Below are 25997 nucleotides of genomic sequence, written 5' to 3' on the forward strand. Positions count from 1 at the left end.
TAGAGGATTATTATTTAAAATCAGAAGAAGTCATATCAGTCAATAGCAGAAAATGAGTTCCACAAATGAGCATTTATTTTATGTATTTAGATGCCTTTTCATCATCTATTATGAAGGAATCTTCAGACCACTATGGCAATATTATGATCAAAATCATCAGATGATTTCAAATGTTGCCACCTTAACTGATCTGTTTATATAAGAAGATCTGATAACAAGATTTCCTGTTCATTTACATACTGAGAGACCCTGTTGCCATTTATAAAATGAATTGTTATCTTTACTTTTTCTAGAAATAATGGTGATTGGCATTCATTTTTTTTGTTTGCAATCTGCAGTATTATAAACGGGAATCAGGAATTTTCATCATTAAGATCAGAAATGAATGAAAAGGGCCAGGCAGTGGCTCACGCCTGTTATCTCAGCATGTTGATCCCCTGAGGTTAGAAGTTCAAGACCAGCCTGGCCAACGTGGCAAAATCCCGTCTCTAGTAAAAATACAAAAAAAAAAAAAAAAAAAAAAATTAGCTGGGCATCGTGGTGGGTGCCTGTAATCCCAGCTACTCAGGAGACTGAGTAGCTGGAGATTTTTTTGAACTTGGGAAGCAGAGGTTGCACAAAATTATTTACTTATCACTCCACATTGTTTCAGTTACGATATTGTGAAATATGCTCCAATGAAGGTTAACGATTCTATATCAAGAATGTTGATACTATGCTCATGGCAATAATATATGAGACAATAAATCATAAAAATTATGAGGTTTTTCCTTCAAAATGCCCCATAGTGTTGTACTACAGTTTGTAAAGCAGTTTCAGTATAACCAAATTAGCTAACAGAATAAAAAATTATGTAACATTTAAATTTATATTTTGAAATAGGAAAGAGAGAAATCACTGATGGAACTGCAAAAATAGAAAACTAAGGATAAAAATCTAAGGATAAAAATAATTATTTACAGAGGTTCAGATTTAAAATATATTCACATCTAGATATTATTTAGAAAGTATCTTATTTTATTTGTATAGACTTGGCCCAAATTAAATACAAACTTCACCAAAAATTCTGTACAGAGTTGGAGACCTAAATTCTTCACCGTAGGGCAAAGTACTCAATAACTTCACTGAACTTCAGTTTCTTCACTGGTAAAATAGATTATGTAACAGTTTTTTGTTCTTCATAGTGTGAATGAGATAATATGTAATAAATCAGTTTGTAACTTTTCAATAACCTATTTCAGAATTTTTACCGTTGAATTATTATTGCTGTCCTGGATTTAAGCCTGTAGAAGTAAAGCAGGGCCTGTTAATAAAAAGCCTTGAAATCCAAACAACAGCTCATTCACTTTCTTGGTGATACTGTTTAAAAATGTATTCTCAACACTCCTAAAAAATTGCTGGACATTTCCGCTTCGTGTCTTGTCATCACTTTAAACTCAAATGTCTTCTTCCTTACCTCTTAATTTCCCTGTTTCTGTTAATAAATGCTATTTGGTCAATCCAAACTTCAAAATTATCCTTTTTAAAATTTGTCAATATTCAAACAGTTGAAAAAACCTTTTTATAATGTCTTTTCCAATTTTACTATTATTATCTAAGTTCATGGTTATAATAGTATTCCCTTTAAAAGTATTTTTTCTTGATTTCAGGGTGAATTTATTATTATATATAAATTCAATATTATTATCTAAGTTCATAGTTATAACAGTATTCCCTTTAAAAAGTATTTTTTTTTATTTTTAATAAATTCAATGTGAAACACACAGATTCAGAAAAAATAAAAAGGAACAAAATTCCATATTTTATCCCACGGAGCATTCTACTATTAGTATATTTGCATAAATTTGTTTTTCTATAAATGATTTTTACATCATTGGCATCCTATTGCACATGCAATAGCATTATTGCTATTATTATTAATTTTTCAGACAATATTAAGCTATACAAATTATTTACTGTCACTAAAATTTCATTTATTAAGTGCATGTTCATTGCAAATTTTAATTATTTGGATAAGTTAAACATGCATGTGGTTCTAAATGAACAGAAAGTGCTGTGTACGTTAATTTCCTCTTGCCTGTTTCCTAGCCACTAAGGATCCATCTTCAGAAGCAATCACTCCTGCTAGCATTTTGTCTATTCTTCTAGATATAATTGATACTTACATAAATGCATATAAATACTACTAGATTTACTAATATATGCATCAACATACTTTTTAAAAAGTGTATATTTTGGCCAGACATGCTGGCTCAAGCCTGTAATCCCAGAACCTTGGGAGGCTGAGGCAGGTGGATCTCTTTAGGTTGGGAGTTCAAGACCAGCCTGGCCAACATGGTGAAACTCCATCTCTACTAAAAAATACAAAAATTAGCTGGGCATGGTGGTGAGTGCCTGTAATCCCAGCTACTTGGGAAGCTGAGGCAGGAAAATTGTTTGAAGCCAGGAGGCAGAAGTTGCAGTGAGCCAAAATTGTGCCACTGCACTCTAGCCTGAGTGACAGAGCAAGACTCTGTCTCAAAAAAAAAAAAAAAAAAGGAAAGAAAAGAAAGTATGTTTTAAAAATGTGTACATGTACACACATACTCAGAAAATAAGTGTTCTATAATGCTATTTTGCTCCTTGCTTTAAAGAAAGGAATTTTAATAATGTATTTGATAACATTTATTAACAAATAGTGAAATTTTAGTCTTTATTTTTAATATATTATACCAACATTAATGAAATATCCCCTTGAGGCACTTCCAATCTATAGTTATCTGACCACCATGCCATAAACCGTTAGTGAATCTAAGGATTAAAAAATATGTGCAGAAAACATAAGAAAGTATTGATTACACAAAATGTATTGCAATTCATTCTTTTTTTTGACAGAGTAAACCACTGAGTGATATGATTCCTTGTCAAGAAATGTATGATATTTTCAAAATTTTTGTTAATCTTACCAGTATTCCTTTTAACAATAATGTAGTTATTCAAACATGCAAACTTCAAAAATTAATTCTTCTGTTCACTTTGGTTTCTGGAGGTGGCAAGCTAGAATCTCCTACTATGACTGTATGTTACAAACACTTAATAACAATTTTTTTTCTTATGTATGTTGAGACTATGTTTCTAAATTCATGAAGGTTTAGCAATATTATACCTTCCTAGTGAATTGTACTTTTTACACAATTTAATAACTTTCTTTCCTCATAAGTTGCATATGCCTTACAGACTAATTTGTCTGATGCTAATATTGCCATACCAGTTCCTTTTGATTATTATTTGCCTGGTTTTAGGTGTGTCTCTTATAAAAAGCATATGGACAGAATTTTTAATCTAACCTGAGAAAATTAAAAATGTTACTGTTCTACATTTATTAGGATGACTAATGTATTTGCATGGTGGTTTTATCATATTATTTTGAGTTTTGATTATAATACTCTTTCTTATTTTCCCTCTGTTGCCCTTTATTAAATTTACTGACTTTACCCCCACCGCACCCCCCTACACCCACCCAGCCACCATCATTTTCTCTCTCTCTTTTTTTCTTTTAGCAGTTATCCTTGAATTTTTAGCTAGGCATAATTTACCTAATAAGTCCATCAGCTTAACTATCCTCTCCATGCCATACTGTCAGCATAGTTTAACTGAAACTTCTTCCTTTAATTTCATTTCCATGATACTATTGTTTCATATTTTTGGTTCACCTATCTTTAAGACACAAAATTCAAGTTATTATTATGATAGTTTTATTTTACATTACAAATATTTGTTGAATGATAAAATGAATTCACATTAATGTTTATTACAGGCTTGTGCTTTTGATTCCTCCTTGTCGATAGCTTTTTATTTTTCTACCTAGACTTTCTTTCCAGATAAGATGTAAATCTTTCTTGACCTAGCAGATTTTTCTAAAGTTCCTTATGGAGTATCAAAGCTGCATTCTCTAGTTTATAGGTCCTAAATCTTGAAGCAACTTCATCTGGGCTCCTGCAGCATTGACTTGTAATAGTAGCAATCTACTGTAAACTTCATTTTCTCTTTCGGAACTCAGGAATTTTTCTTTCTACTAAACTTCAAGGTTTGCCTATTAGCTAGCATTTCTACATACTTACACACTTGTAGTTAGAGAGAAATCTATGTAGACTCAGCTCAAAATATTGCTAGTATTATAAATTCAGCCTAAATTCCTATCTATGTATATGCAATTTTACACTTGGTAGCTGAACTTAATGTTGTATTATAAGTACTTCTCCTTTGACCACAAATTCTTTGTAAATCTTGTTTTCCATTGATTTACAATATTCTGCATTTTAGAGCTGGGACGTCTGAGTTTGATTCTTGGCTCTGACTCTTTCAAAATATTACAAAAGATATAATATTTTGGATACAGTACCTAATCTTTGTATGACGGTTTCTCCAGTCATAAAATAGGGAAACTAATACCACAGGATTATTATGAAAAACAAGTGAGATAATAGTTATGGAACACATTGAGTCATGCCAGTTTTCCTCTTAGTGCTTATCAAATGTTAACTATTTGTATTATTATTTTATATTATCTCCTTTGTCAACTACCCTCCCCACCATCATCATCCTCATCATCTACCACCACTATCATCAACATCATCATCATCATCCTCATCAACCTCTTTGATTAGAAATTGCATCTAAATTCAGCCATATAAATAGTTCTTGGACAAGCATATCTTTGTGCAATCTTTAAATTAGATGTTAAAAATGAAATTATATTCCAGCACTTTGGGAGGCCAAGGCGGTTGGATCACAAAGTCAACAGATTGAGACCATCCTGGTCAACAAGGTGAAACCCTGTCTCTACTAAAAATACAAAAATTAGCTGGGCATAGTGGTGCGTGCCTGTAATCCCAGCTACTCAGGAGGCTGAGGCAGGAGAATTGCCTGAACCCAGGAGGCGGAGGTTGTGGTGAGCTGAGATCACAACATTGCACTCCAGCCTGGGTAACAAGAGCAAAACTCCGTCTCAAAAAAAAAAATTATAAGGCACATAACACAGTTATTTAAAGGCGGTTTCAATATAGATTTCCCAGTTCCTAGTGTCCTGTTGCCAATTTAATTCTTTTCCAATACATCTGTTGGTGGTGTGTTGTTTCATTTCTTTTTGGTCTTCCTGAATTCACCTTTACAAGTGGTAGACTGTTTTAGGTGTGCTCAAGTGCCTGTGGTTCTCTCCATCTCTGCCTAAAGGCTCTCTGTAGCATCCTAGGAGCTTGTTTGACCACAGACAGGGCAACGTAAAAAAAAATACCAGGAAGTTAACACTCACAGGGCCAACCTCCAATCAATAAGGGGTAGAAGTAGATGGGTAAATGATGCAGTCTGACCATCCTGGGCATGGATAGGCAGGGGCATTTGTAATATAATTATGAGATATGTGCATGGTTTCTCACAGGCTACTCAGTGATGCTGAGCCCAAGTTGCTCACAATGACAGCTCACTCACTAATGCCTTTCTCCCTTTTTGTCCCACTTCCTCTCTCCATCAATTGTGTCCTGAGATTTCCTCCAAGTACAACCTCAAGCTACAGTCTCAGCATTTGCTTTTAGAGAAGCTCAAACTGAGAAAATACCATAGCAGTTTCACCTTTCTAAACCTCTTGATCGGTTAGCTCAGCAATCTTCCATGGCTCCCATACCACAAGGCAAATGCAGACTCTCTGCTTCTGAAATTAAGATTCACTACAATCTTTCACTTCCTATATTCTTGGTCCATTTTCCACTACAAAACTATTTTCTTAACCAAATAGTTCACTCATTGTTTTAAAAGTATAATAGGTAGGCTTTATGCCATTTCTTCACATCATTGTGTCTGTCTGGAATCTAGGCCTACTTATCTGTTTTGGTTAGATTATACTCTTTCTCCCAAGATCCATCTTCTTTGTGAACATTCCAAGCTGCTCCTGTCAGGGAGTTGTTTGAGCATCCTTCTGGATTCTGTAGTGTGACTGTTTCACCTCACTTATCTGGTTCTTGGCATACCTAGCTTGGGATGTCCTGCTGGATTGTCATTTCTTAAGCTCAGTCCCTCAGGGATAAGGCCTCTGTTATTAGACTTCTATAATTCATGTTCATTACAGAAACTTTAGAATATATTGAAAAGGAAAACAAAACTACTTTCCTGTTTAAAAATAGCCTTTGCTGAGATTCTGAAATATTTTATTCTAGTCTTTCTGTATGCTTGCTTTATTTAAATATTATTTTGGCATATGGTTAATGATGTCTCAAAATATTTTGAGAGGATACTACATGCTAGGCATTTTGGTAAGTGTTTTAGATATAATATGCTTTACAACAGTGTGAAGAATACTTATAATTGATCCATTTACATATGAGGAGTCGGAGGCTTGAAGAGTTTAAATAATTCTTCTTCTATTCAAAAACCATTAAGTACTCAAATTGGGACTCAAACCTAAGTCAGTCTTGTTGAAAATTTTATGTTCCTAACCAGTATAACATATTGCCCTTTTCACTTTCACATTCTATCTCAGGGTTTAGGTACATAGAAATGGATTAATCATAATCTTCAGTGATGCTACTCTGATCATTAGCCCTCCTATTTTTTATGTGTCTGTTATCTATCTATCTATCTGTCATCTATCTATCATCATCTCTATCTTTACCATCTGCCTGTCTTTATCATCATCATCATCGTCATCATCAGTGTATCTGCATTATTTAATTAACGCCCATGAATGTACCACACAGCTTGGAATTTAACCAAAACCCTTATATATAAGCTCTCTTGCATTCTATCACCCTGTAGCCATATTTATAATTCTTTTGCTTTCCTTTTTTTACACTGTTGCTGCATTTATGGGATGTGATGTGATGTGTGTGTGTGTCCATGTGTGTGTGTGTGTGTGTTTGTGATTCGTAACATTGTACAAAAGGGCTAGGCAGGGTTGCTCATGTCTCTAATCCCAGAATTTTGGGAGGCCAAGGCAGGCAGATAGCTTTAGACTAGAGTTCTAGACAAGCCTGGGCAATATGATAAGACCCCATATCTACCAAAAATAAGAAAATTAACTAGGTATGTTGGCATGCACTTATAGTCTCAGCTACTTGAGAGGCTGAGTTTGGGGGATCACTTGAACAAAGGAGTTTGGGGTGACAGTGAGCTATGATAGTACCACGGCATTGCAACCTGGATGAGAGTCAGACCATGTGTCAAAGAAAGTTGTACAAAAGGTGTCAGGTTGAACTAACTATTTTAGACTTTTTTTTCTTACTTAATAGATGTTCGGATTCAACCACATTGTTGTATGTCACTGTAAAATCATTTTGGCTATTCTATAATATTCCAATATGAGTATATACAAGTTTATATATCTATTATTTTCTGACAAACATTTGAACTTTTTCAAATTTTACTACTGTGAACAAATCTATGAACATTGTTATACATGTCTTTTCTTTATTTGTCATAGTTTTGAATTTAATATTGAAATGTAGCACAAGTATTTACCATCTTTCTAAATTTTAAAGTAGTATTTTTTTTGTTTCTTTTTTTGTGTGTGACAGAGTCTCACTCTGTCACCCAGGCTGGAGTGCAGTGGTGCAGTCTTGGCTCACTGCAACCTGTGCCTCCCAGGTTCAAGCAATTCTTGTGCTTCAGCCTCCTGAGTAGTTGGGATCACAGGTGCCATCACCATGCCTGGCTAATTTTGTATTTTTAGGAGAGATGGGGTTTTGCTATGTCGGCCAGGCTGGTCTTAAACCCCTGACCTTAGGTGATCTACTCACTTTGGCCTCCCAAAGTGCTAGGATTACAGGCATGAGCACTGCACCCAGCCTAAAATAGTAATTTTTATAATTAAATTGTTACCCAGTAATTAATTGACAGCATATTTTACTTAATCAGCTCACTGTTGTAATTTGTGAATAGTTCTAAATTTTTCCTATTCTACATAACTATGTGGTGAACATGTTTGTACTTAGTTTTTCATGTGTGGGAGGATTCAGTCATTATCGATATGAATTACCAGCATTAAGATGGAGATTACAAATAATACATAAATGTTAAGATTATGAGAATGTGGTATAAATTATTTTATCTCAGCTGCATGATAAGAATATGCTTTGTTAACTGTTATTGTATTTATATTATATTATTCTAGAGATAGTATGCTATTGCAATCATAAAGACATGTAACATAATGCACTATAATTTTTTTCTTTCAATAAAAAATAAATAAATTCAGTTCTGTGTTCAAAAAGTCTTACTGACACACATTTGATGAAACTCAGTTTGAAAACTAAGCTTGTTCATGTGAAAGAATATAATCTGTGAGTTGGAAATGGCCCAAAACTCTCAGAGTAGAAATAATTTAAATGTTTATTTAACTCGAGATCTGTATATGCCTGTTGTAAAAAGGAGGCATGATTGACTTGATTCAGATAAAATAAAATGAGATACATAGGGCAGTGGATAACTTCCTTTTCACTAAATTTGAGAGCCCTGTTCTTGATCTCATCTCATTGACTCAGCTTCCTCAGCAGCAACTTTTCAGTATTTACAAGCCGATCAGGGGAAATTAACAAACTTCTCTACTTTCTTCTTCACACCTTCAGCCCTCTAGCCAACGTTGTTTATCTAAGCAAGAAGTTGACAAGAACTACTCTATCATTTTTTGGACTATTTTTGATGACATAGTACTTACCATAAAATGAACATCTATAATAGCTTTCCTTATAGATGAGTTCTATGTATATCCTTATACATGAGCCCACCCTATTCAATTGCTGCTATTTAGAGGTTGAAGAGACATATATTTCCTAAACTTTCCTAGAGTTGGTGTAGAAACTATATGAACAAGGAGAAAATGAAGATGATGTTTTCTTAGGGGTAGGTTTGCATTAGTTCTGTATGGCTCCATACCTCTGTTGGTCAAAGGACATATGGTGGATAAAAACCTGGATACTTTTTATTGATAGTATTCATTCTTGGTTAACAGAATTAGGCTTGAAAGCATATAAAAAACATTTCTAAAATAAGTGACAGCGATTAATTTTATATTATGTAAAAAAGTTAGTGATAAACTGCAATGACATAATAAAATTGCACAGATTATACTCAAATTTTTATTATCAGAATTCTTATAAACCTGAAAATTGTCACTGAAGAGGAATCTGTTTAAAATCTGTCACTATGTAATAAGGCATGTAATTGAATATGAATAAAAACCATAGAGCTTTTCAGCAATGTGTATACCTTGCAACCATCTTTTATTTTATTAAAATATGAAAAGGAGAAAAGGGCTTCAAGATGGCTGACTAGAGGCACCAGTACTTGACTCCTCCACAAAAAAGAACCAAAATAATGCATAGATACTAATCACACTTTAATAGATGATCTAAGGGAGAACACTGGAATTTAATGAAGAATGCCAGCAAACACCTGCAGCAAGGAAGGAGAGGGAAGGAGGCAGCCTGCTCTTCTGGGATCAAATGGAACCCTGGTGGAGCTCCCTAATGCAGGGAAAGGCTGAAGAAATTGTGCAGAGACTACACTACTGAACACACCCAGAATAAAAGCCAATGTACCCTACCCAACCAACATCACAGATACAACTTTAGGAAAAAGTCCTCCCTTATGAAAGCAAATCCAAAAAATTGGAAGAAGCAACTGTTACACCAGATGCACAGATATCAGTGTAAGGACACAAGAAATACGAAGAAGCAAGGAAATATGACACCTCCAAGGGAATACAATAATTTTCCAGCAACAGATTTCAATTAAAAAATATGAAATCCCCCCCAAAGAATTTAAAATAGTGATACTAAAGAAGCTCATGAAATACAAGAGAACATGGAAAAACAATACAAAGAAATTAGAAAAGCCATTCAGGATAAGAATGAGAAATTTGAAAGAAAGAGATTTTATTAAAAAAAAAATCAAATTAGATTTCTGTGTAAAAAAGGAATGTTTGAATTTTCTTAAAAATAATTTTGAAATAACATCTTTTAGTATTTTTCAGTATAGCAAATATTAGGTATGTAGAAAATGAAAACTCCTCAATAATAATTTGTAATTATCTATACAAACCATGTGAATAAAATAGTTACTAATAATTCTTTTGAGTCTCATATCTATTAATCAGCATAGCAGATCTCTGCATAATTTACAGTTTAACTGAAAAACAGCAACTAAATTATACCACCTTAGTTTACAAAAATACAGAAAGAAAATTATATACATAAATAAAACTAACAATAGCATGCCATGTAATTAAAAGAAGAAATCTAAAGTTAAATTTTTTTGGCATCTGAAGCAGTTTTATAAAAATGACAACAGTTATTCAAGTTATAAGCAGTTTGATATAATCTGAATATAATCAGAGGCCCAAGATTAATTGAAAAGTTTTATATCCCATATCTTTGTTTTCAAGATAAAAATGTTCTTGATATTGCAAAACAAAATTGAAATATTTTAAAGTGATTTCAAAATGAGGGTAATAGAAAGTGAAAAATTAAGACAGAGAACCCTTTCATTGTTCATACAACTCCAGATATGCATACATGTTCATAGTATTGTTGCGAGAAATTATGCCATTTCAGCTATTCCTAATAATATTCTCATTTGGTGGATTTAAATCAGCACCTTAATATTATTCTAGCATAATTTTATGGTATAATACAAAATGATTTTAGGTTAGCTTTTGGTAGAAAATAGCCAAGGCCCATTTGGCTGCTACTTTTCTTGGAAGAGAAAAAAAATAAAAGCTTTATCTTAATTAAAGTTTAATTAAGGATCACGTTTGGCAGTACTTTTCACACCGATCTACACCAGCAGATTTTCTAGGGCTTAACTTTATCGTGCAGAAAATCCTCTTTTATTACTCCCAACCTGTTGTAAAAGCTGTTGGCACAGAGAGCTGGTTGCTTCATTCAGACGCCTTGTTTGCCGCTGGAAATATCCCAAGTCTCTAGAGATAGCACCACAGTGGTTCAATTTAATATCTGTCCTATCACTACAAGACTCCAGCTCATTATTAATGATACTATTCATTAATTTCTTGTTGGGCTGATGTTGTTATTTATTAAAATATTAAAGAATGCCCCTGGGACACATGTGTAATGAGGGACACCTCAGTTGCATGAGCAATACCAGCTGAAGGAATGAATGAACAAACTACAGCTTTACCCACCCACCCTATGCCGCACCATTCCTCCCTCATTAGTCCTGCTACATCTCTGAGTGACACTGTAAATTCATTTTGTTCTCTGTCCAATCAGAGCTTAATACAAATGCAGGGCCCTTTTTTTAATGAGCCATTCCTATGCAAAATGAATTGACTACTGTCTAACTCATCTAATCCGCCTGTATTTTGGGGAAGAACTAAATTGCCTGTATTTATATGGGAAATAAATAAAAGTTGACATATTTTTTTCCTTTTCGGTCTTACATTTGGAAAATTTCAACACAATAAATTCTCCATCTTAAGAACCTGCCACCTTAGTTAACTAAATCCCAGCATGACATTTAAACATGTGATCGTCGTATTTTAAAAAGCCTAAACAAGCAGTTTGTACACGGCAGTGGTCATTTGATGTGTGTTTGCACATGCATTCAGGTGCAGACTACAGAAATTCTGAGGATACTTGATGTATTTGCTCACCATTTTAATACATGGGTATTTAAAGACATCATTTGAGTGTGCTAAAATATATACAGTAATATAAAAGAGAAAATATGTAAAATGTTACAACATTTTCAAGTATTTAGGGAATAAATAATATTAAAATATTTTTATTAGAGAAGAAAAATCTTATTTTTTGATTCCCTTGCTTGTCACTGAATGTACAGAGTGAAATCTGCATAACAATTGAGGTAGCATCTGAAGGTAAAGTTTTAATTTGTTCTATATGGTTGTTATTTTCTCTCCCGTGCAAATAATTACTCTGGTGAGGAAATACCACACTGTTTTGATGAGATTAACTGGGCATAATTGCAGCCTGTTTTGATCCCTATTTTAATAATGGATTCTTTCAATCTATATCTAGTAGAGTAGCTTTGTAGGGATAGTTTAAAAGCTTTTATAGATGCCTATGTAATCTTTATGTTGTGAACTTCTACCTGTTTATTTCTGAGCAATAAAAAATAGGCTTTTTGTTTATATGGTGACATCGAAGCTGTACATTGCAAATATTAATCTACATTTTCCTAAAACAATAAATTTTGTTGTTTTAACCCCTTCCAATGGCTTATATTTCAGTATACATCCATTCTGGATTATATTCTGTTGGAGTTAAAGTTTATAGCATGTTTTATTTTGAAATATTAATTTTATAAAAAAATTTTTCCAAAGAAGTGTACAGGTGTTCAAAAATCTTTTTCAAAAATAAAATATGCTAAATAGGCTGCAAAATCTTTCAGTTGTTTAAATTTGCAAATCTTGAACTATTAGTGACCTCATTTTGATACTTTAGTATAATGGCTTCACAATTATGTTTTACAAAAGTACTGGTTATGAGGCAGTATTTTTTCCAACTCCTGATTAAGACAGATTATAAAATTCTGCTTTAATTTACTGATATTAATTGTATTAAAGAAGGGCATAGAAGTTTATTTTTTTCAAAGCAACTGGAACCATAATGATCAAGAGATTTTTAATGCAACAGATCAGAATAATTTAACAAAATTTCAATCCTGAAAAAAAAGAAATTAAAGAATTTCCTTAAGCATATATATGTGTGTATATGCTTAATATATACATCAAATGCATATATAAATACATATGTATATTTAAATAGAAGCTGATATATATATAAATAGAGGTTGAAAAGATAAAAGTTAAGTGAGTGCAAGGAAGAGGTTATTATGTTTTTACACAATCTCTACAAAGTAAGTCTTGGCTGTTTTGGAAGGATGTTTTATGTCAAGTCAAATGTTAGTAAAATAGAAAAAATATTGTTATAATTACTCTAAGCAAGTAAATGCTTTGAAACTTTGAAACATGTTTAAAACCCTTGCAATGGAAGGTAATGCCAAGTGGCTCTAGGTCAGGGAAAAACACTTAGTGTGGTATCATACTTGAGAACTGATGATAGGTGGAGAGGGAGAAAAATGTGTTTATGTCTTTGGAGAGGGAGCTAGTAGAAAAATGTGATAGAAAGAGGATGAGCAGATGGTTGAGCCATTGCCCTTCCTCCCAAGGTCGGTAAAACCTACTAATATCAGTGAATGGTGTGAGAGGATCTTGGGGTGGAAATAAGTGAAAGGCTTATCTTCAGCAAAGGCATAACAGTTTATGCAGATATGGGAATGCTAATCTATGGAACTTGGATGAAACCAAAATAATACATGTTTTGTGGATGGAAAACTTGCAGCCGCAGCAGGCCAACACACACAAATTCCTACAAATAGTGCTAGAAGAACCCATTTCCATTGATACTTTCCAGTCCAACAAGCCCTCTAATTTACAGATAATGAAAAACACATTGAGAAATTAAGTGGCACATCTAATTATGCACTAGTTACTGTAGTTAATGTAATTTCTACTCTAACATGTTTGCACAGAGTAGTTATAGGCTCTTAATGCTAAGAAGTAGTACATAATTAAACTATACAGTCCAGAAGATCAGAGATAAAATCATGCACAAAATTATGTATGCATAATGGGCAACACAGTTTCAGAGTTTATTTAAACAAGTAAGAATAACATCATAGAAAGTAGTTAGATATTATGACAAGAATTTCCTTGAATGTCTCTACCAGAGACAAATACTTTGCATGCATTGACCAGTGGTATGATATTCTTGGATTCTTATGCCACTTTGATTATGTTATATGCAAAAACATTCATTTACTTCACCACATATTTAACATTTTGAAGGATTAAATAATACAGACAAGTTTATTCAGGAGTTATGAGGAAAAGAAACATACTAATTTATCACCGAGATTACCTTTAAAATTCCAAGTTAAAGTATCTATTTAGTGGATATTATCATCATTAAATGACAACAGTTAGATTTTCAGAGTCATATTTTAGGCTTTACAAATGTGCAATAACTTGAGATTTCTGTGGCGATGTAATCTTAAGCCTTTGGATTAAGAAGCAAAAGTGGAATGTACTGTTTAAGTAAATTAGTCAACATTTTTGTTAATTTTCATAGAATCAATTTAAATAGTTGATCTTAAAAATAAAATGAAGAGAGTGAACATTCTGCATGCAATTATTTAATATCATTTTTAATATAGTTTAAAGATGAATTTTCAACTTTCTCTTCACTGCCTTTTATCACATCCATCTTAAATAGTTCTTGGCAACCAATCATTGTCTTTTACCATCTTTCCAATACTAAGTTAATATTTTTTTCCCAAAATGATTCATGAAAAATAAAGAGTGCTTAAACTAAACTATATCTTTTAGAAGGATTATTTTTCTAAATGTATGCTTTGAATCAAGTATTTGATTTTTCAGTTTCCCAGAATGTTAAACCTAATAATTTTTTTCCTAGCCATATCTTCACATGCATATTTAGAAATGAGTTATTTTGTACTATATTTCATACAGATTTTCTATATATACTGAGGAGTTTCTTAAAACATTAGTAAAAATTGTTATTTAAAATCTGAATGAAAAAGTAATTTATAGTCTACTCTATAATTTGCCTCTGAAAAGACTGGGACTGAGACTGTGTCACTACTTTTTGGGAAATTAAATCTAACAATGACAATGCAAAAGAAAAGATTACTTTAAAAATAAGATTAAAAGGATAAATTCTGTCATAGCCTTGTGGGAAAAGATATTTTTCTTTGGTATAGAAGAGGGAGAATGAAATTTTATGATCCAGTGCTTAGAAAACAAGTACCCTGACAGCTTTGTTGAAGATCAGATGGCTATAGATGTGCAGTCTTATTTCTGGCCTCTCTTTTCTGTTTCATTGGTCTATGTACCTGTTTTGTACCAGTACAATGCTATTTTGGTTAGCGTAGCTTTGTAGTATAGTTTGAAGTCAGATAACATGATGCTTCCAGCTTTGTTCTTTTTGCTTAGAATTGCCTTGGCTATTTGGGCTTTTTTTCAGTTCCACGTGAATTTTAAAATAGTTTTTTTTTTCCCCTAGTTTTGTGAAGAATGTCACTACTAGCTTGATAAGAATGGCATTGAATCTGCAAATTGCTTTGGGCAGTATGACCATTTTGATGATATTTATTATTTCTATCCATGAGCATGGAATGCTTTTCTATTTGTTTGTGTCTTCTCTGAGTACTGTGAAGAGTGTTTTGAAATTCTCATTGTTGAGATATTTCACTTTCCTGGTTAGCTGTATTCCTAGATATTTTATTCTTTTCATGACAGTTGTGAATGACACTGCCTTTCTGATTTGGCTCTTAATTTGGCTGTTGTTTTATAGGAATGTTAGTGATTTTTGTACATTGATTTTGTATCCTTCAACATTGCTGAAGTTGTTTATCAGCTAGAGGAGCTTTTGGGCCACAACTATTTTTTTTTAATAAATAAAGAACCATGTTGTTTACAAACAGGGATCGTTTTAATTCCTCTCTGGCTCTTTGGATGCTCTTTATTTCTTTCTCTTGCCTGATTGCTCTGGCTAGGACTTCTAATACTAAGTTAAATAGAAGTAATAAAGGGGGCATTCTTGTCTTATGCCAGTTTTCAAGGGAATGCTTCCAGCTTTTGCACATTCAAATAATGTTGGCTGTGTGTTTGTCATAGATGGCTCTTATTATTTTGAGGTATGTTTCTTTAATGCCTAGTTTATTGAGTTTTTAACCTGCAAAAGTGATTAATTTTATCAAAGTCCTTTTCTGCATCTATTGTGATAATCATGTAGTTTTTGTCTTTGGTTCTTTTTATGTGATAAATCACATTTATTGATTTGCATATGTTAAATCAACCTTGCATACCAGAAAAGAAGTCTATTGATATGGTGGATTAGCTTTTTGATGTGCAGCTGGATTAGGTTTGCAAGTATTTTGTTGAGGATTTTTGCATTAGTATTCATCAAGGATATTGGCCTAAAGTTTTGTTGTTGTTATTGTGCCTTCATGAGATTTTGACATCAAGATGATTTTGGCCTTATAGAATGAGTTGAGGAGGACTCCCTCTTCCTTAATTTTTGAAATAGTTTCTGTTGGAATGGTACCACCTCTTCTTTGTACATCTGATAGAATTTGACAGTGAATTCTATTTATTAGGCTATTTAGTAGGTTACTTATTACTGATTCAATTTAGCAGCTCATTATTGGTCTGTCAGGGAATCAGTTTCTTCCTGACTCAGTTTTGGGAGGGTGTATGTGCCCAGTAGTCTGTCCATATCGTCTAGGTTTTCGAGTTTTTGTGTGTAGAGGTGTTCATGGTATTCTCTGATGGTTGTTTGTATTTCTGTGTGGTCAGAGATAATATCCTCTAATATGGTTTGGCTCTGTTCCCACATAAATCTTATGTCTAATTGTAATTGCCAATCTTAGGGGAGGGACCTGATGTGAGGCAATTAGATCATGTGAGGCAATTAGATCATGGGAATGGATTTCCCCCTTGTTTTTTCATGAGTTCTCACAAGATCTTGTTGTTTCAAAGTGTGTAGCACTTTCCCCTTAGCCCTCTTACTCTCCTGCCTGCTTCCCCTTCACCTTCCACCATGATTGTAAGTTTCCTAAGGCCTCCCAGCTATGTTTTCTGTACAACCTACAAAACTGTGATTGAATTAAACCTGTTTTCTCTATAAATTACCCAGTCTCAGGTAGCTCTTTATAGCAGTGTGAAAATGAGCTAATATCCCCGTTTTTGTTTCTGATTCGATTTATTCAAATCTTCTCTCTTTTTTTCTTTATTAGTCTATTTTATTAATTAGAAAAAACAGCTCCTGGATTTTTTGATTTTTTAAATGTTTTTTCACATCCTAATCAAGTCTTCAGTCTACTCTGATTTTTGATTTTCTTTCTCGTCTTCTGCTAGCTTTGGGATTGATTTGTTCTTGCTTCTCCAATTTGTTCAGTTGTGAAGTTAGGTCATTAATTTGAGATCCTTCTAACCTTCTGATGTGGGCATTTAGTGCTATGAATTTTTCTCTTCACACTGACTTAGCTGTGTCCCAGAGATTCTGGTATTTTTTGTCTTTGTCCTCATTATTTTCAAAAAGCTTCTTTATTTCTCTCTTAATTTTATTACTTACCCACCTTATAGGACATACTACAGGAAAATTTTTGGGATGAAGGAAAATGTTCTAGATAAGAGCATGGGAATGTAGTTATAAACAGTAAATATGTAGGTAAATATTAAAGATACTTAAAACTTTTTGAAGAAATTTACTCTTTAGTGAAACAAAAAAGATGATGCATTGTAGGACATGTAACATGCATAGAAGCAAAATATAGCATCCAACAGCACAGAGTATAAGAGAATAAATAGAAGTATGCTATTGCTAGGTTCTTACATTATTTATGAAGGAATAAAACACTAATTTGATGTAGACTCTAATTAGTTAAAAATGCATATTGTAATCTCTAGAGTAGCTAATTAAAAATGCAGAAAGTTGTAGCTAAAAAGACAGTAGAGAATTTCAAATGGAATTCTAAAAAGTTATTTATTAAATTAAGAAAAAAGGAAAGGAGAGAAGAAAGGAGCCAAATAAATGTGCAAACATGAAAACAAATAGCAAAATGTATTTAATAACTATACATATTACAACATTGAGTTTTAATACAAGTTTCAGTTTAAAAATTGTCAGGCAGTATAAAAGAAGACCCAAATATAATATACATGTATTGTAATTCCAAAATAAAAGCATGGCGAAGCCAATATTGCACTACGCTAATATTGGATCAAGTGGACTTAAAATCAATTTAGCAGGAAGTTCCGAGTATTCTAAATGTATATGCAGTTAATATCTTAACTTCAAAGTCTATGCAAGAAATTCAGAAAAATAGACAAGAAAGATGGAGGCAAATCCGTAAGAGTTGAAGACTTATAACCCAACTCTCAATAATTTTTAGAATAAGTGGAGAATCAGTTATAGAGGTTTATAGAATATCTGAATAATATTAACAAAATTGAGCTAATTAACATTTTTATAGAACATTATGTACAACCACTGTAGAATATATAGGTATATAGAATTTTCACCAAAATAGGCCACATGCTAGACCATAAAGCAAGTGTCAGATCATTTGTTGAATACCTGAAAGTGCTCCATAAATGCCAGAGGAGGAGAACAGTTGGAGGAGGCCTCACAGGCCAGCCGTCTCCATCATCTCCATGGATCCCTCACATTTCACATTGGGCAAGGCTGTTTTGGATAGTTTCACCCTGTATTCTCTTTAGCACTTCTTCAGACAGAAATATTGCAGGAGTCATACTCCATCTTACTTCCAAGTGTTTGTACCCTACACAGCCTCAACTTCACTCTTATTTTTTGCTTGGGAAATTTGTTCTTGCCTTGAGGACACACCTTAATCCCTCTGCATTAGGAAGTTTCCTTGTCACCCAAAGCTGTAATGCTTTGCTGTGCATTTTTGAAACACTTCATACTTATGTTTAGCATAGTTCTTACTAAATAATGTTTTAGTTTTACCTTTCTGGCACCCAGATTTAAACAAGCCTATAAGTTTGTTTCATGTCTTGAGAACAGAAACTATGTTCCTAATATTTTATCTATACTGTGTGGTATGATAAAGTTTTTGCATTACAGTGATTAAGAATAAAGTTATTTATATCAATATAAAGAGCCAGTATTACCAGAAATGCTCGTTGTTTTCTAACTTTTTAAGTCTCTGTTCTCTTGAACAGGAGTAATTTTTCTTTTTTTTTAAATTGTACTTTAAGTTCTGGGGTACATGTGCAGATCTTGCAGGATTGTTAGGTACACACATGCCACGGTGGTTTTCTGTCTCCATCCCCCTGTCACCTACATCAGTCATTCCTCCCAATGTTATACCTCCCCGCTGCACACTGTCCCTCCCTTAGCCCCCCACCCCCCAACATACCCCAGTGTGTGATGTTCCCCTCCCTGTGTCCATATGTTCTCATTGTTCAACACCTGCCTATGAGTGAGAACATGCAGTGTTTGGTTGTCTGTTCTTGTGTCAGTTTGCTGAGAATGATGGTTTCCAGATTCATCCATGTCCCTACAAAGGACATGAACTCGTTGTTTTTTATGGCTGCATAGTATTACACGGTGTATATGTCTTGTAAACACTGCTGCGAAATCTCCATAAACTGATAAGTAACTTCAGCAGTCTCAGGATACTAAATCAATGTGCAGAAATCACAAATATACACCAATAAGAGACTTAAAGAGAGCCAAATCAAGGATGAACTGCCATTCACAATTTCTACAAAGAGAATAAAATACCCAGGAATCCAACTAACAAAGGATGTAAAGGACCTCTTCAAGGAGAGCCACAAACCACTGCCCAGGGAAATAAAAGAGGACACAAGGAGATAAAAAAACATCCCATGCTCGTGGTTAGGAAGAATCAATATTGCGAAAATGGCCATATTGCCCAAAATAATTTATAGATTCAATGCTATCCCCATCAAGCTACCATTGACCCTCTTCACAGAACTAGAAAAAACCACTTTACACTTCATATGGAACCAAAAGAGAGCCTGCACTGCCAAGACAATCCTAAGCAAAAAGAACAAAGCTGGATGCATCATGCTACCTGACTTCAAACTTTTCTTTGAAATGGTAACAAACAGACTTGTTTTATTTTAACGATTGTGCAGAACATAAATACTGTTCCAGCTCACTTTTATTTGAACAGAGAGCTGTCGTCTTCCCTTCTCTATTTGTGAAATATTTATTGAGAGTTCAACATGTACTAAGCATGGTATTACCTGATGAAGGGAGAGGATTAAAACTAAATCAAAATATTTTGTCTCCTTAAATATAATCAAGTAACAGATATAACATATGTGTATCAGCAGTTCTATTATAGCATAAAAAATGTTATCAGGTATAATATAGTTCTATAGGAATTCCAGCAAAGAAGGAATATGATTAATTACTCAAATGTTGGGTGGTCAAGGAAGGCTTCATGGGGGAATATAAATTTCATGTGATCTTTTCAGAAGGAATGGGATTTTGGCACGGTGAGATATTGAAGAGGGACATTGAAGGTCAATGAACTATTTGAGCATAGAGATGATAAAGATGTGTGAAAGGGAAGTTTTTCAGTTGTCTGGATTACAGCATGGAAATAATTAATTGAAACAAAGATTAGAATGTAAAAAAATAAAAATGATAAATTAAAAAAAAGAAAAAGAAACAAAGATTAGAATGGTGCAATTGATATCAATGTGACAGGTCCAGATTTTATTATGCTTGTGTTATTAAATGAAGAAACCTTGCATTTTCTAAAACCAGATAATTTTCTTTAGTCTTTTTAAGTTACACAGAGTATATATGGAGATTGACTGTTGCTTCTTAGTATATAGATTCCCAGAATAGCCTCCCAAAAGTTCAAACTTAAAATTTAAAAACGTAACCTTCCAACGAAAACAATTTGGGAAACTGTTTTTAAAGAACAGTGCTAACCTTTTGGTTAGGCATTTCTTCTATTATTTCTATATGAATTCTATATGGTATTCCAAGAACATTTTCAGAGTCATACTTCTTTAAACCTGAAGTATACCTTATAAAGTCTTTCCTGAGGGTTGATGTATACTCCACAATGTCAATAAAGTAGCAATTTCACATAAAGAACTAGGCAGCTGCAAATGGAATAAATTGTTAATGCATTTTGACCCAAGTTTGCTTTTCTATGTAAAATCTAGGGGAACTAGTTTTAGAAGAGAAATAAAAATGTGATTATTGTAATTGAATGTTTTCAAACTGCTACTGTTAGGGTCTCAGGGAATCTGTTGTGAGGGTTAACAACTCCAGGAGAGGGAAAAATTTTTATATCCTCAGCAACCTGCAGAACTGTGAAATGTTTCCAAGGCTAATTTTCTTGAAGTTAAAGTTGTGGTTATTTAGGTTCGCTTAGCAGATACAGTTTGCTACAATCTTTTGGAACTATATGATAAGATGAGAAGATTTCTCATTTATAAAACCTGGACAGATTATTAGAGGGCCACAAATCACACTCTGGGGACATTTCCAGATTTTCCTCTTAACATAAAGTCCAATTGAAAAAAAAATTGAAGAATACTCAAGCTGAATATTACATAAGAAATCCTTTGGGCGGGGCGCAGTGGCTCAAGCCTGTAATCCCAGCACTTTGGGAGGCCGAGATGGGTGGATCACGAGGTCAAGAGATCGAGACCATCCTGGTCAACATGGTGAAACCCCGTCTCTACTAAAAATACAAACAATTAGCTGGGCACGGTGGTGCGTGCCTGTAATCCCAGCTACTCAGGAGGCTGAGGCAGGAGAATTGCCTGAACCCAGGAGGCGGAGGTTGCGGTGAGCCGAGATTGTGCCATTGCATTCCAGCTTGGGTCACGAGAGCGAAACTCCATCTCAAAAAAAAAAAAAAGAAATCCTTTGGATTCTTTACTCATCTTTTTTTTTTTTTTTTTCAAATAATTCATTTTGATGAGCTCCATGAAACCTGTGAAACAGTGAAAATGTCATTATTAATTACATTCAGGGTTTAAGTATAATTTCTATTTATAAAAATTTACTACTAATTTATATAGGAATACTTGGAATACATACTAATTTTTGAAGTCCTCTAACATAGATTTGTTTCATAAAGAACAATATTTATTTTTTTTAATTAAAAGGGACCATTTCAGTGGAAAGTTAGACGTGACAATGATATTAAGATAGTAGAATCAATTGGATCACACTTGAAAACCTTATATATAATCAGAAAAATTTAGATTGTAGTACATTCATAATAATTGACAATAATTGACTGAACTTCTAAAGTCTCACTAACTGGTCAACTAAATAAAGATTGGTTTTGGGAAATTTCTCATTGACTCATCTTAAGAAGGTGAAGAGCTTTCTCACAAATGGGATACTATGGCAAGTAGCATGTGATTTTCTTCAAGCTAGAGCATCAAAATGAGATGAATCAGTCTGCCACAATACTCTGATAAGAGAAATAACTTTATTAAGTAAATACACATTACTTTTTCCCATTTTAAAATAAAGGTAAAATGTACATATAGTAACATTTCAGTGTACAGTTGTGTGACTTTTGATAAACACATATAGTTTTGTAACATCAAGAAACAGAAGAGTTTTATCATTCTGTGAACTTCTTACATGTCTCTTTTAGTCAACTTTTTTTTCTCAACCCAGCCCCTAGCAACCACTGATCTCTTTTCTATCCCTGAGAGTTTGGACAGTTCCAGAATATCATGTAGATTAAACTGTAGTGCTAGACCTTTCAATTCTGGCTTTTCTCACTTAGCATAATACATTTGAGGTTTATCCATGTTGTTGCTATAATGGTAATTTTTACCTTGTTACTGCTGACTAATATGCCATTGTACATTATTCATTCAGTCTCCATTTGAGTTGTTTTTCTTACTAGTTCTTGAAAATCATAAAGGAAACAATTTCAAACATTTGCATTCATGTTTTTGGTGAACATGTTTTTATTTCTCTGGGTTAATTGCTAGGAGTGGAATGGGAAAGCTACATGATAAGTATGTTTAATTTAAGAAATTATTCATTTTCCAAAGGTGCTGAACCATTTTGCATTTCCACCAGCAATGTGTGAGTGTTCCAGTTGTTCCACTTTCTCACCAATTCCACATTCTGATGACATTTTTATATTATTATTATTATCCTACTATTATTTTTGTTTAAATGTTAGCCATTATAAAAGGTTTGGAATGGCATTTCTCTAAGGACTGATCGTAATGAGCTTCTTTTATGTGCTCATTTGCTCTATGTATTTCTTCTTTGGTAAAGGGTTTGTTAAAATCTTTTCTCCATTTATTTTCTTTCAGTTCTATCTTATTGTTTTATGATTTTAGCACTATTTTGAAACTCAGAAGTACTCAATTCTAATGAGACCCAATTTATTGATTTTTTAATGAGTTGGGAACACACTATTTTTAACCACTTATTTTATGAAAGGTAAAGGACATTGCAATTATTGCTCTTTGTTTTGTATATTAAAGAAAATATTAAGTATCTTTGATAACCCTAAGTTTTGATATTCTCAAGTTAATTTATTTGGTTGTTAGTCTAGGGAAATATAATATTTTTTAAAATTATAAAATTATGGGGAGGACTCAAGATGGTGCTGTGAGAACAACCCAGGATTGGAGCTCTTGTTGAATCCGCAAAGAGGTGAGTCCGAGCTGCATTTCCAGACTGATCTTTGTTGCCCACAGAATGGGGAAACTCCCAAGTATAAAAAAGACACGGGACGCCAGGCAGTAAGTCTGCCTGGCGAAGCCGGCAGCCGGGGTGCGGCGGCGGCAGGCCCTACCCAGCAATCCCCACAGGGCGTGCTTGTCTGGGTGCCCTGTTGAACCGGCAACCTGAGACTTGAGAGGGCTGGACTTGAGACTGAACGAGACTTGGACAGTAGGCCAGCCCAGGGGATTGCAGGGACAGAGCGTTCGGGATACCCAGTGGGACGAACAAAACCGCAATTTCTTTTTTTTTTTTTAATTTTTTATTGGATTTTAGGTTTTGGGGTACATGAGCAGAGCATGCAAGACAGTTGTGTAGGTACACACATGGCAGTGTGCTTTGCTTTTCTTCTCCCCTTCACCCACATTTGGCATTTCTCCCCAGGCTATCCCTCCCAAAACCGCGATTTCAAACTATCCTGAGCAGACGGTCCAAGACGCTCTGTGGGGGAGGGGCGTCCACCACTACCGAGGCAACCCGCCCCAACTGAGATACACACCCACTGCTGACGCAGTCAGCCGTTGCCAAGGCAACCTGTCCCTACTGAGATACACGCCCACTGCGGACGCAGCCTGCCATTGCCAAGGCAACAGGCTACAATGAAGAGTCTCCGCCACAGAGCGTGGCGGAGACCACAGCAGAGCCTGCAGGAACAGGGAGAATCACACAACAGCAGGGCGGAGACTTGGCAGCCAAACAGTGGCTAGTCTGCCTCCTAGCTGGGCAGGACACCTCAAAGGACATCGAAAAATAAAGCCCGAACCCCCCAACACAGAGCATTTGAGAAAAAAAGGGTTTTTTTTATGAGCTCTGTTGCAGCAGAATCAAACATAGCAGGCTAACAGCCCTGAATGAACAACAGAGCTCACAGCTCAGCAATTGAGCTCCTAAAAAGTACAGACTGTCTCCTCAAGCAGCTCCCTGACCCCTCTATATCCAAAAGACTGACATTTGGCAGGCATCATCCTGGGACAAAGATAGCAGAAAAAGAAACGGGTAGCAGCCCTCGCTGTGCCACAGCTGCTAGAGGTGCACCCCAGACAAGCAGGGCCTGGAGTGGACCTCAGCAGTCGTACAGCGAAGGGGCTAGGCTGGTAGAAGGAAAACCAAGTAACAGAAATACTTCATCATCAACAATCTGGGTGTCCACTCAGAGACCCAATCGAAAAGTCAGCAACTACACAGACGACAAGCAGATAAACCCACAAAGATGGGAAAAAACCAGTGCAAAAAGGAGGAAAACACCCGAAACCAGAACACCTTGCCTCCTAGAAAGGACCAAAACTCCTCACCAGCAAGGGAACAAAGCTGGACAGAGAATGACTGTGACGAAATGACGGAATTAGACTTCAGAAGGTGGATAATGAGAAACTTTTGTGAGCTAAAAGAACATGTATTAAATCAATGCAAAGAAACTAAGGAACTTAAAAAAAGATATGAGGAAATGATAACAAGAATGGATAACTTAGAGAGGAATATGAATGAATTAAAGGAGCTGAAAAACACAATACGAGAACTTCGCAAAGCATGCACAAGTTTCAATAGCCGAATTGACCAAGCAGAAGAAAGAATATCTGAAGTCAAAGACCAACTCAATGAAATAAAACGAGAAACCAAGATTAGAGAAAAAAGCGCAAAAAGGAATGAACAAAGTCTCCAAGAAATGTGGGACTATGTCAAAAGACCTAATCTACGTTTGATAGGTGTACCAGAAGGGGACGAAGAAAATGAACCCAAGCTGGAAATACTCTTCAGGACATCATCCAGGAAAACTTCCCCCACCTAGCAAGACAGGCCAACACTCAAATGCAGGAAATTCAGAGAACACCACAAAGATATTCTGCAAGAAGAGCAACCCCAAGGCACAAAATCATCAGATTCAACAAGGTTGAAATAAAGGAGAAAATACTAAGGGCAGCCAGAGAGAAAGGTCGAGTTACCCACAAAGGGAAGCCCATCAGACTCACAGCAGATCTCTCGGCAGAAACACTATAAGCCAGAAGAGAGTGGGGGCCAATATTCAACATTCTTAAAGAAAAGAACTTTCAACCCAGAATTTCATATCCAGCCAAACTGAGCTTCAGAAGTGAAGGAAAAATAAAATCCTTTGCGAACAAGCAAGTACTCAGAGATTTTGTCACCACCAGGCCTGCTTTACAAGAGCTCCTAAAAGAGGCACTACACATAGAAAGGAACAACCAGTACCAGCCATTCCAAAATCACACTGAATGCTAAAGAGCATCAACATAATGAAGAATCTACAACAACTAACAGGCAAAACAGCCACTTAGCATCAAAATGGCAGTATCAAATTCACACATAACAATATTAACCCTAAATGTAAATGGACTAAATGCACCAATCAAAAGACACAGACTGGCAAATTGGATAAAAATCCAAAACAAATCAGTGTGCTGTATCCAGGAAACCCATCTCACATGCAAGGATACACAAAGGCTCAAAATAAAGGGATGGAGGAAGATTTACCAAGCAAATGGAGACCAAAAAAAAGCAGGAGTTGCAATTCTCATCTCTGATAAAATAGACTTTAAAGCAACAAAGATCAAAAGAGACAAAGAAGGCCATTACATAATGGTAAAAGGATCAATAAAACAAGAAGAGCTAATGATCCTAAACATATACGGACCCAATGCAGGAGCACCCAGATACATA

This window comes from Callithrix jacchus, chromosome 6, assembly GCF_049354715.1.
Source record: "Callithrix jacchus isolate 240 chromosome 6, calJac240_pri, whole genome shotgun sequence".
NCBI classification, from domain to species: domain Eukaryota; kingdom Metazoa; phylum Chordata; class Mammalia; order Primates; family Cebidae; genus Callithrix; species Callithrix jacchus.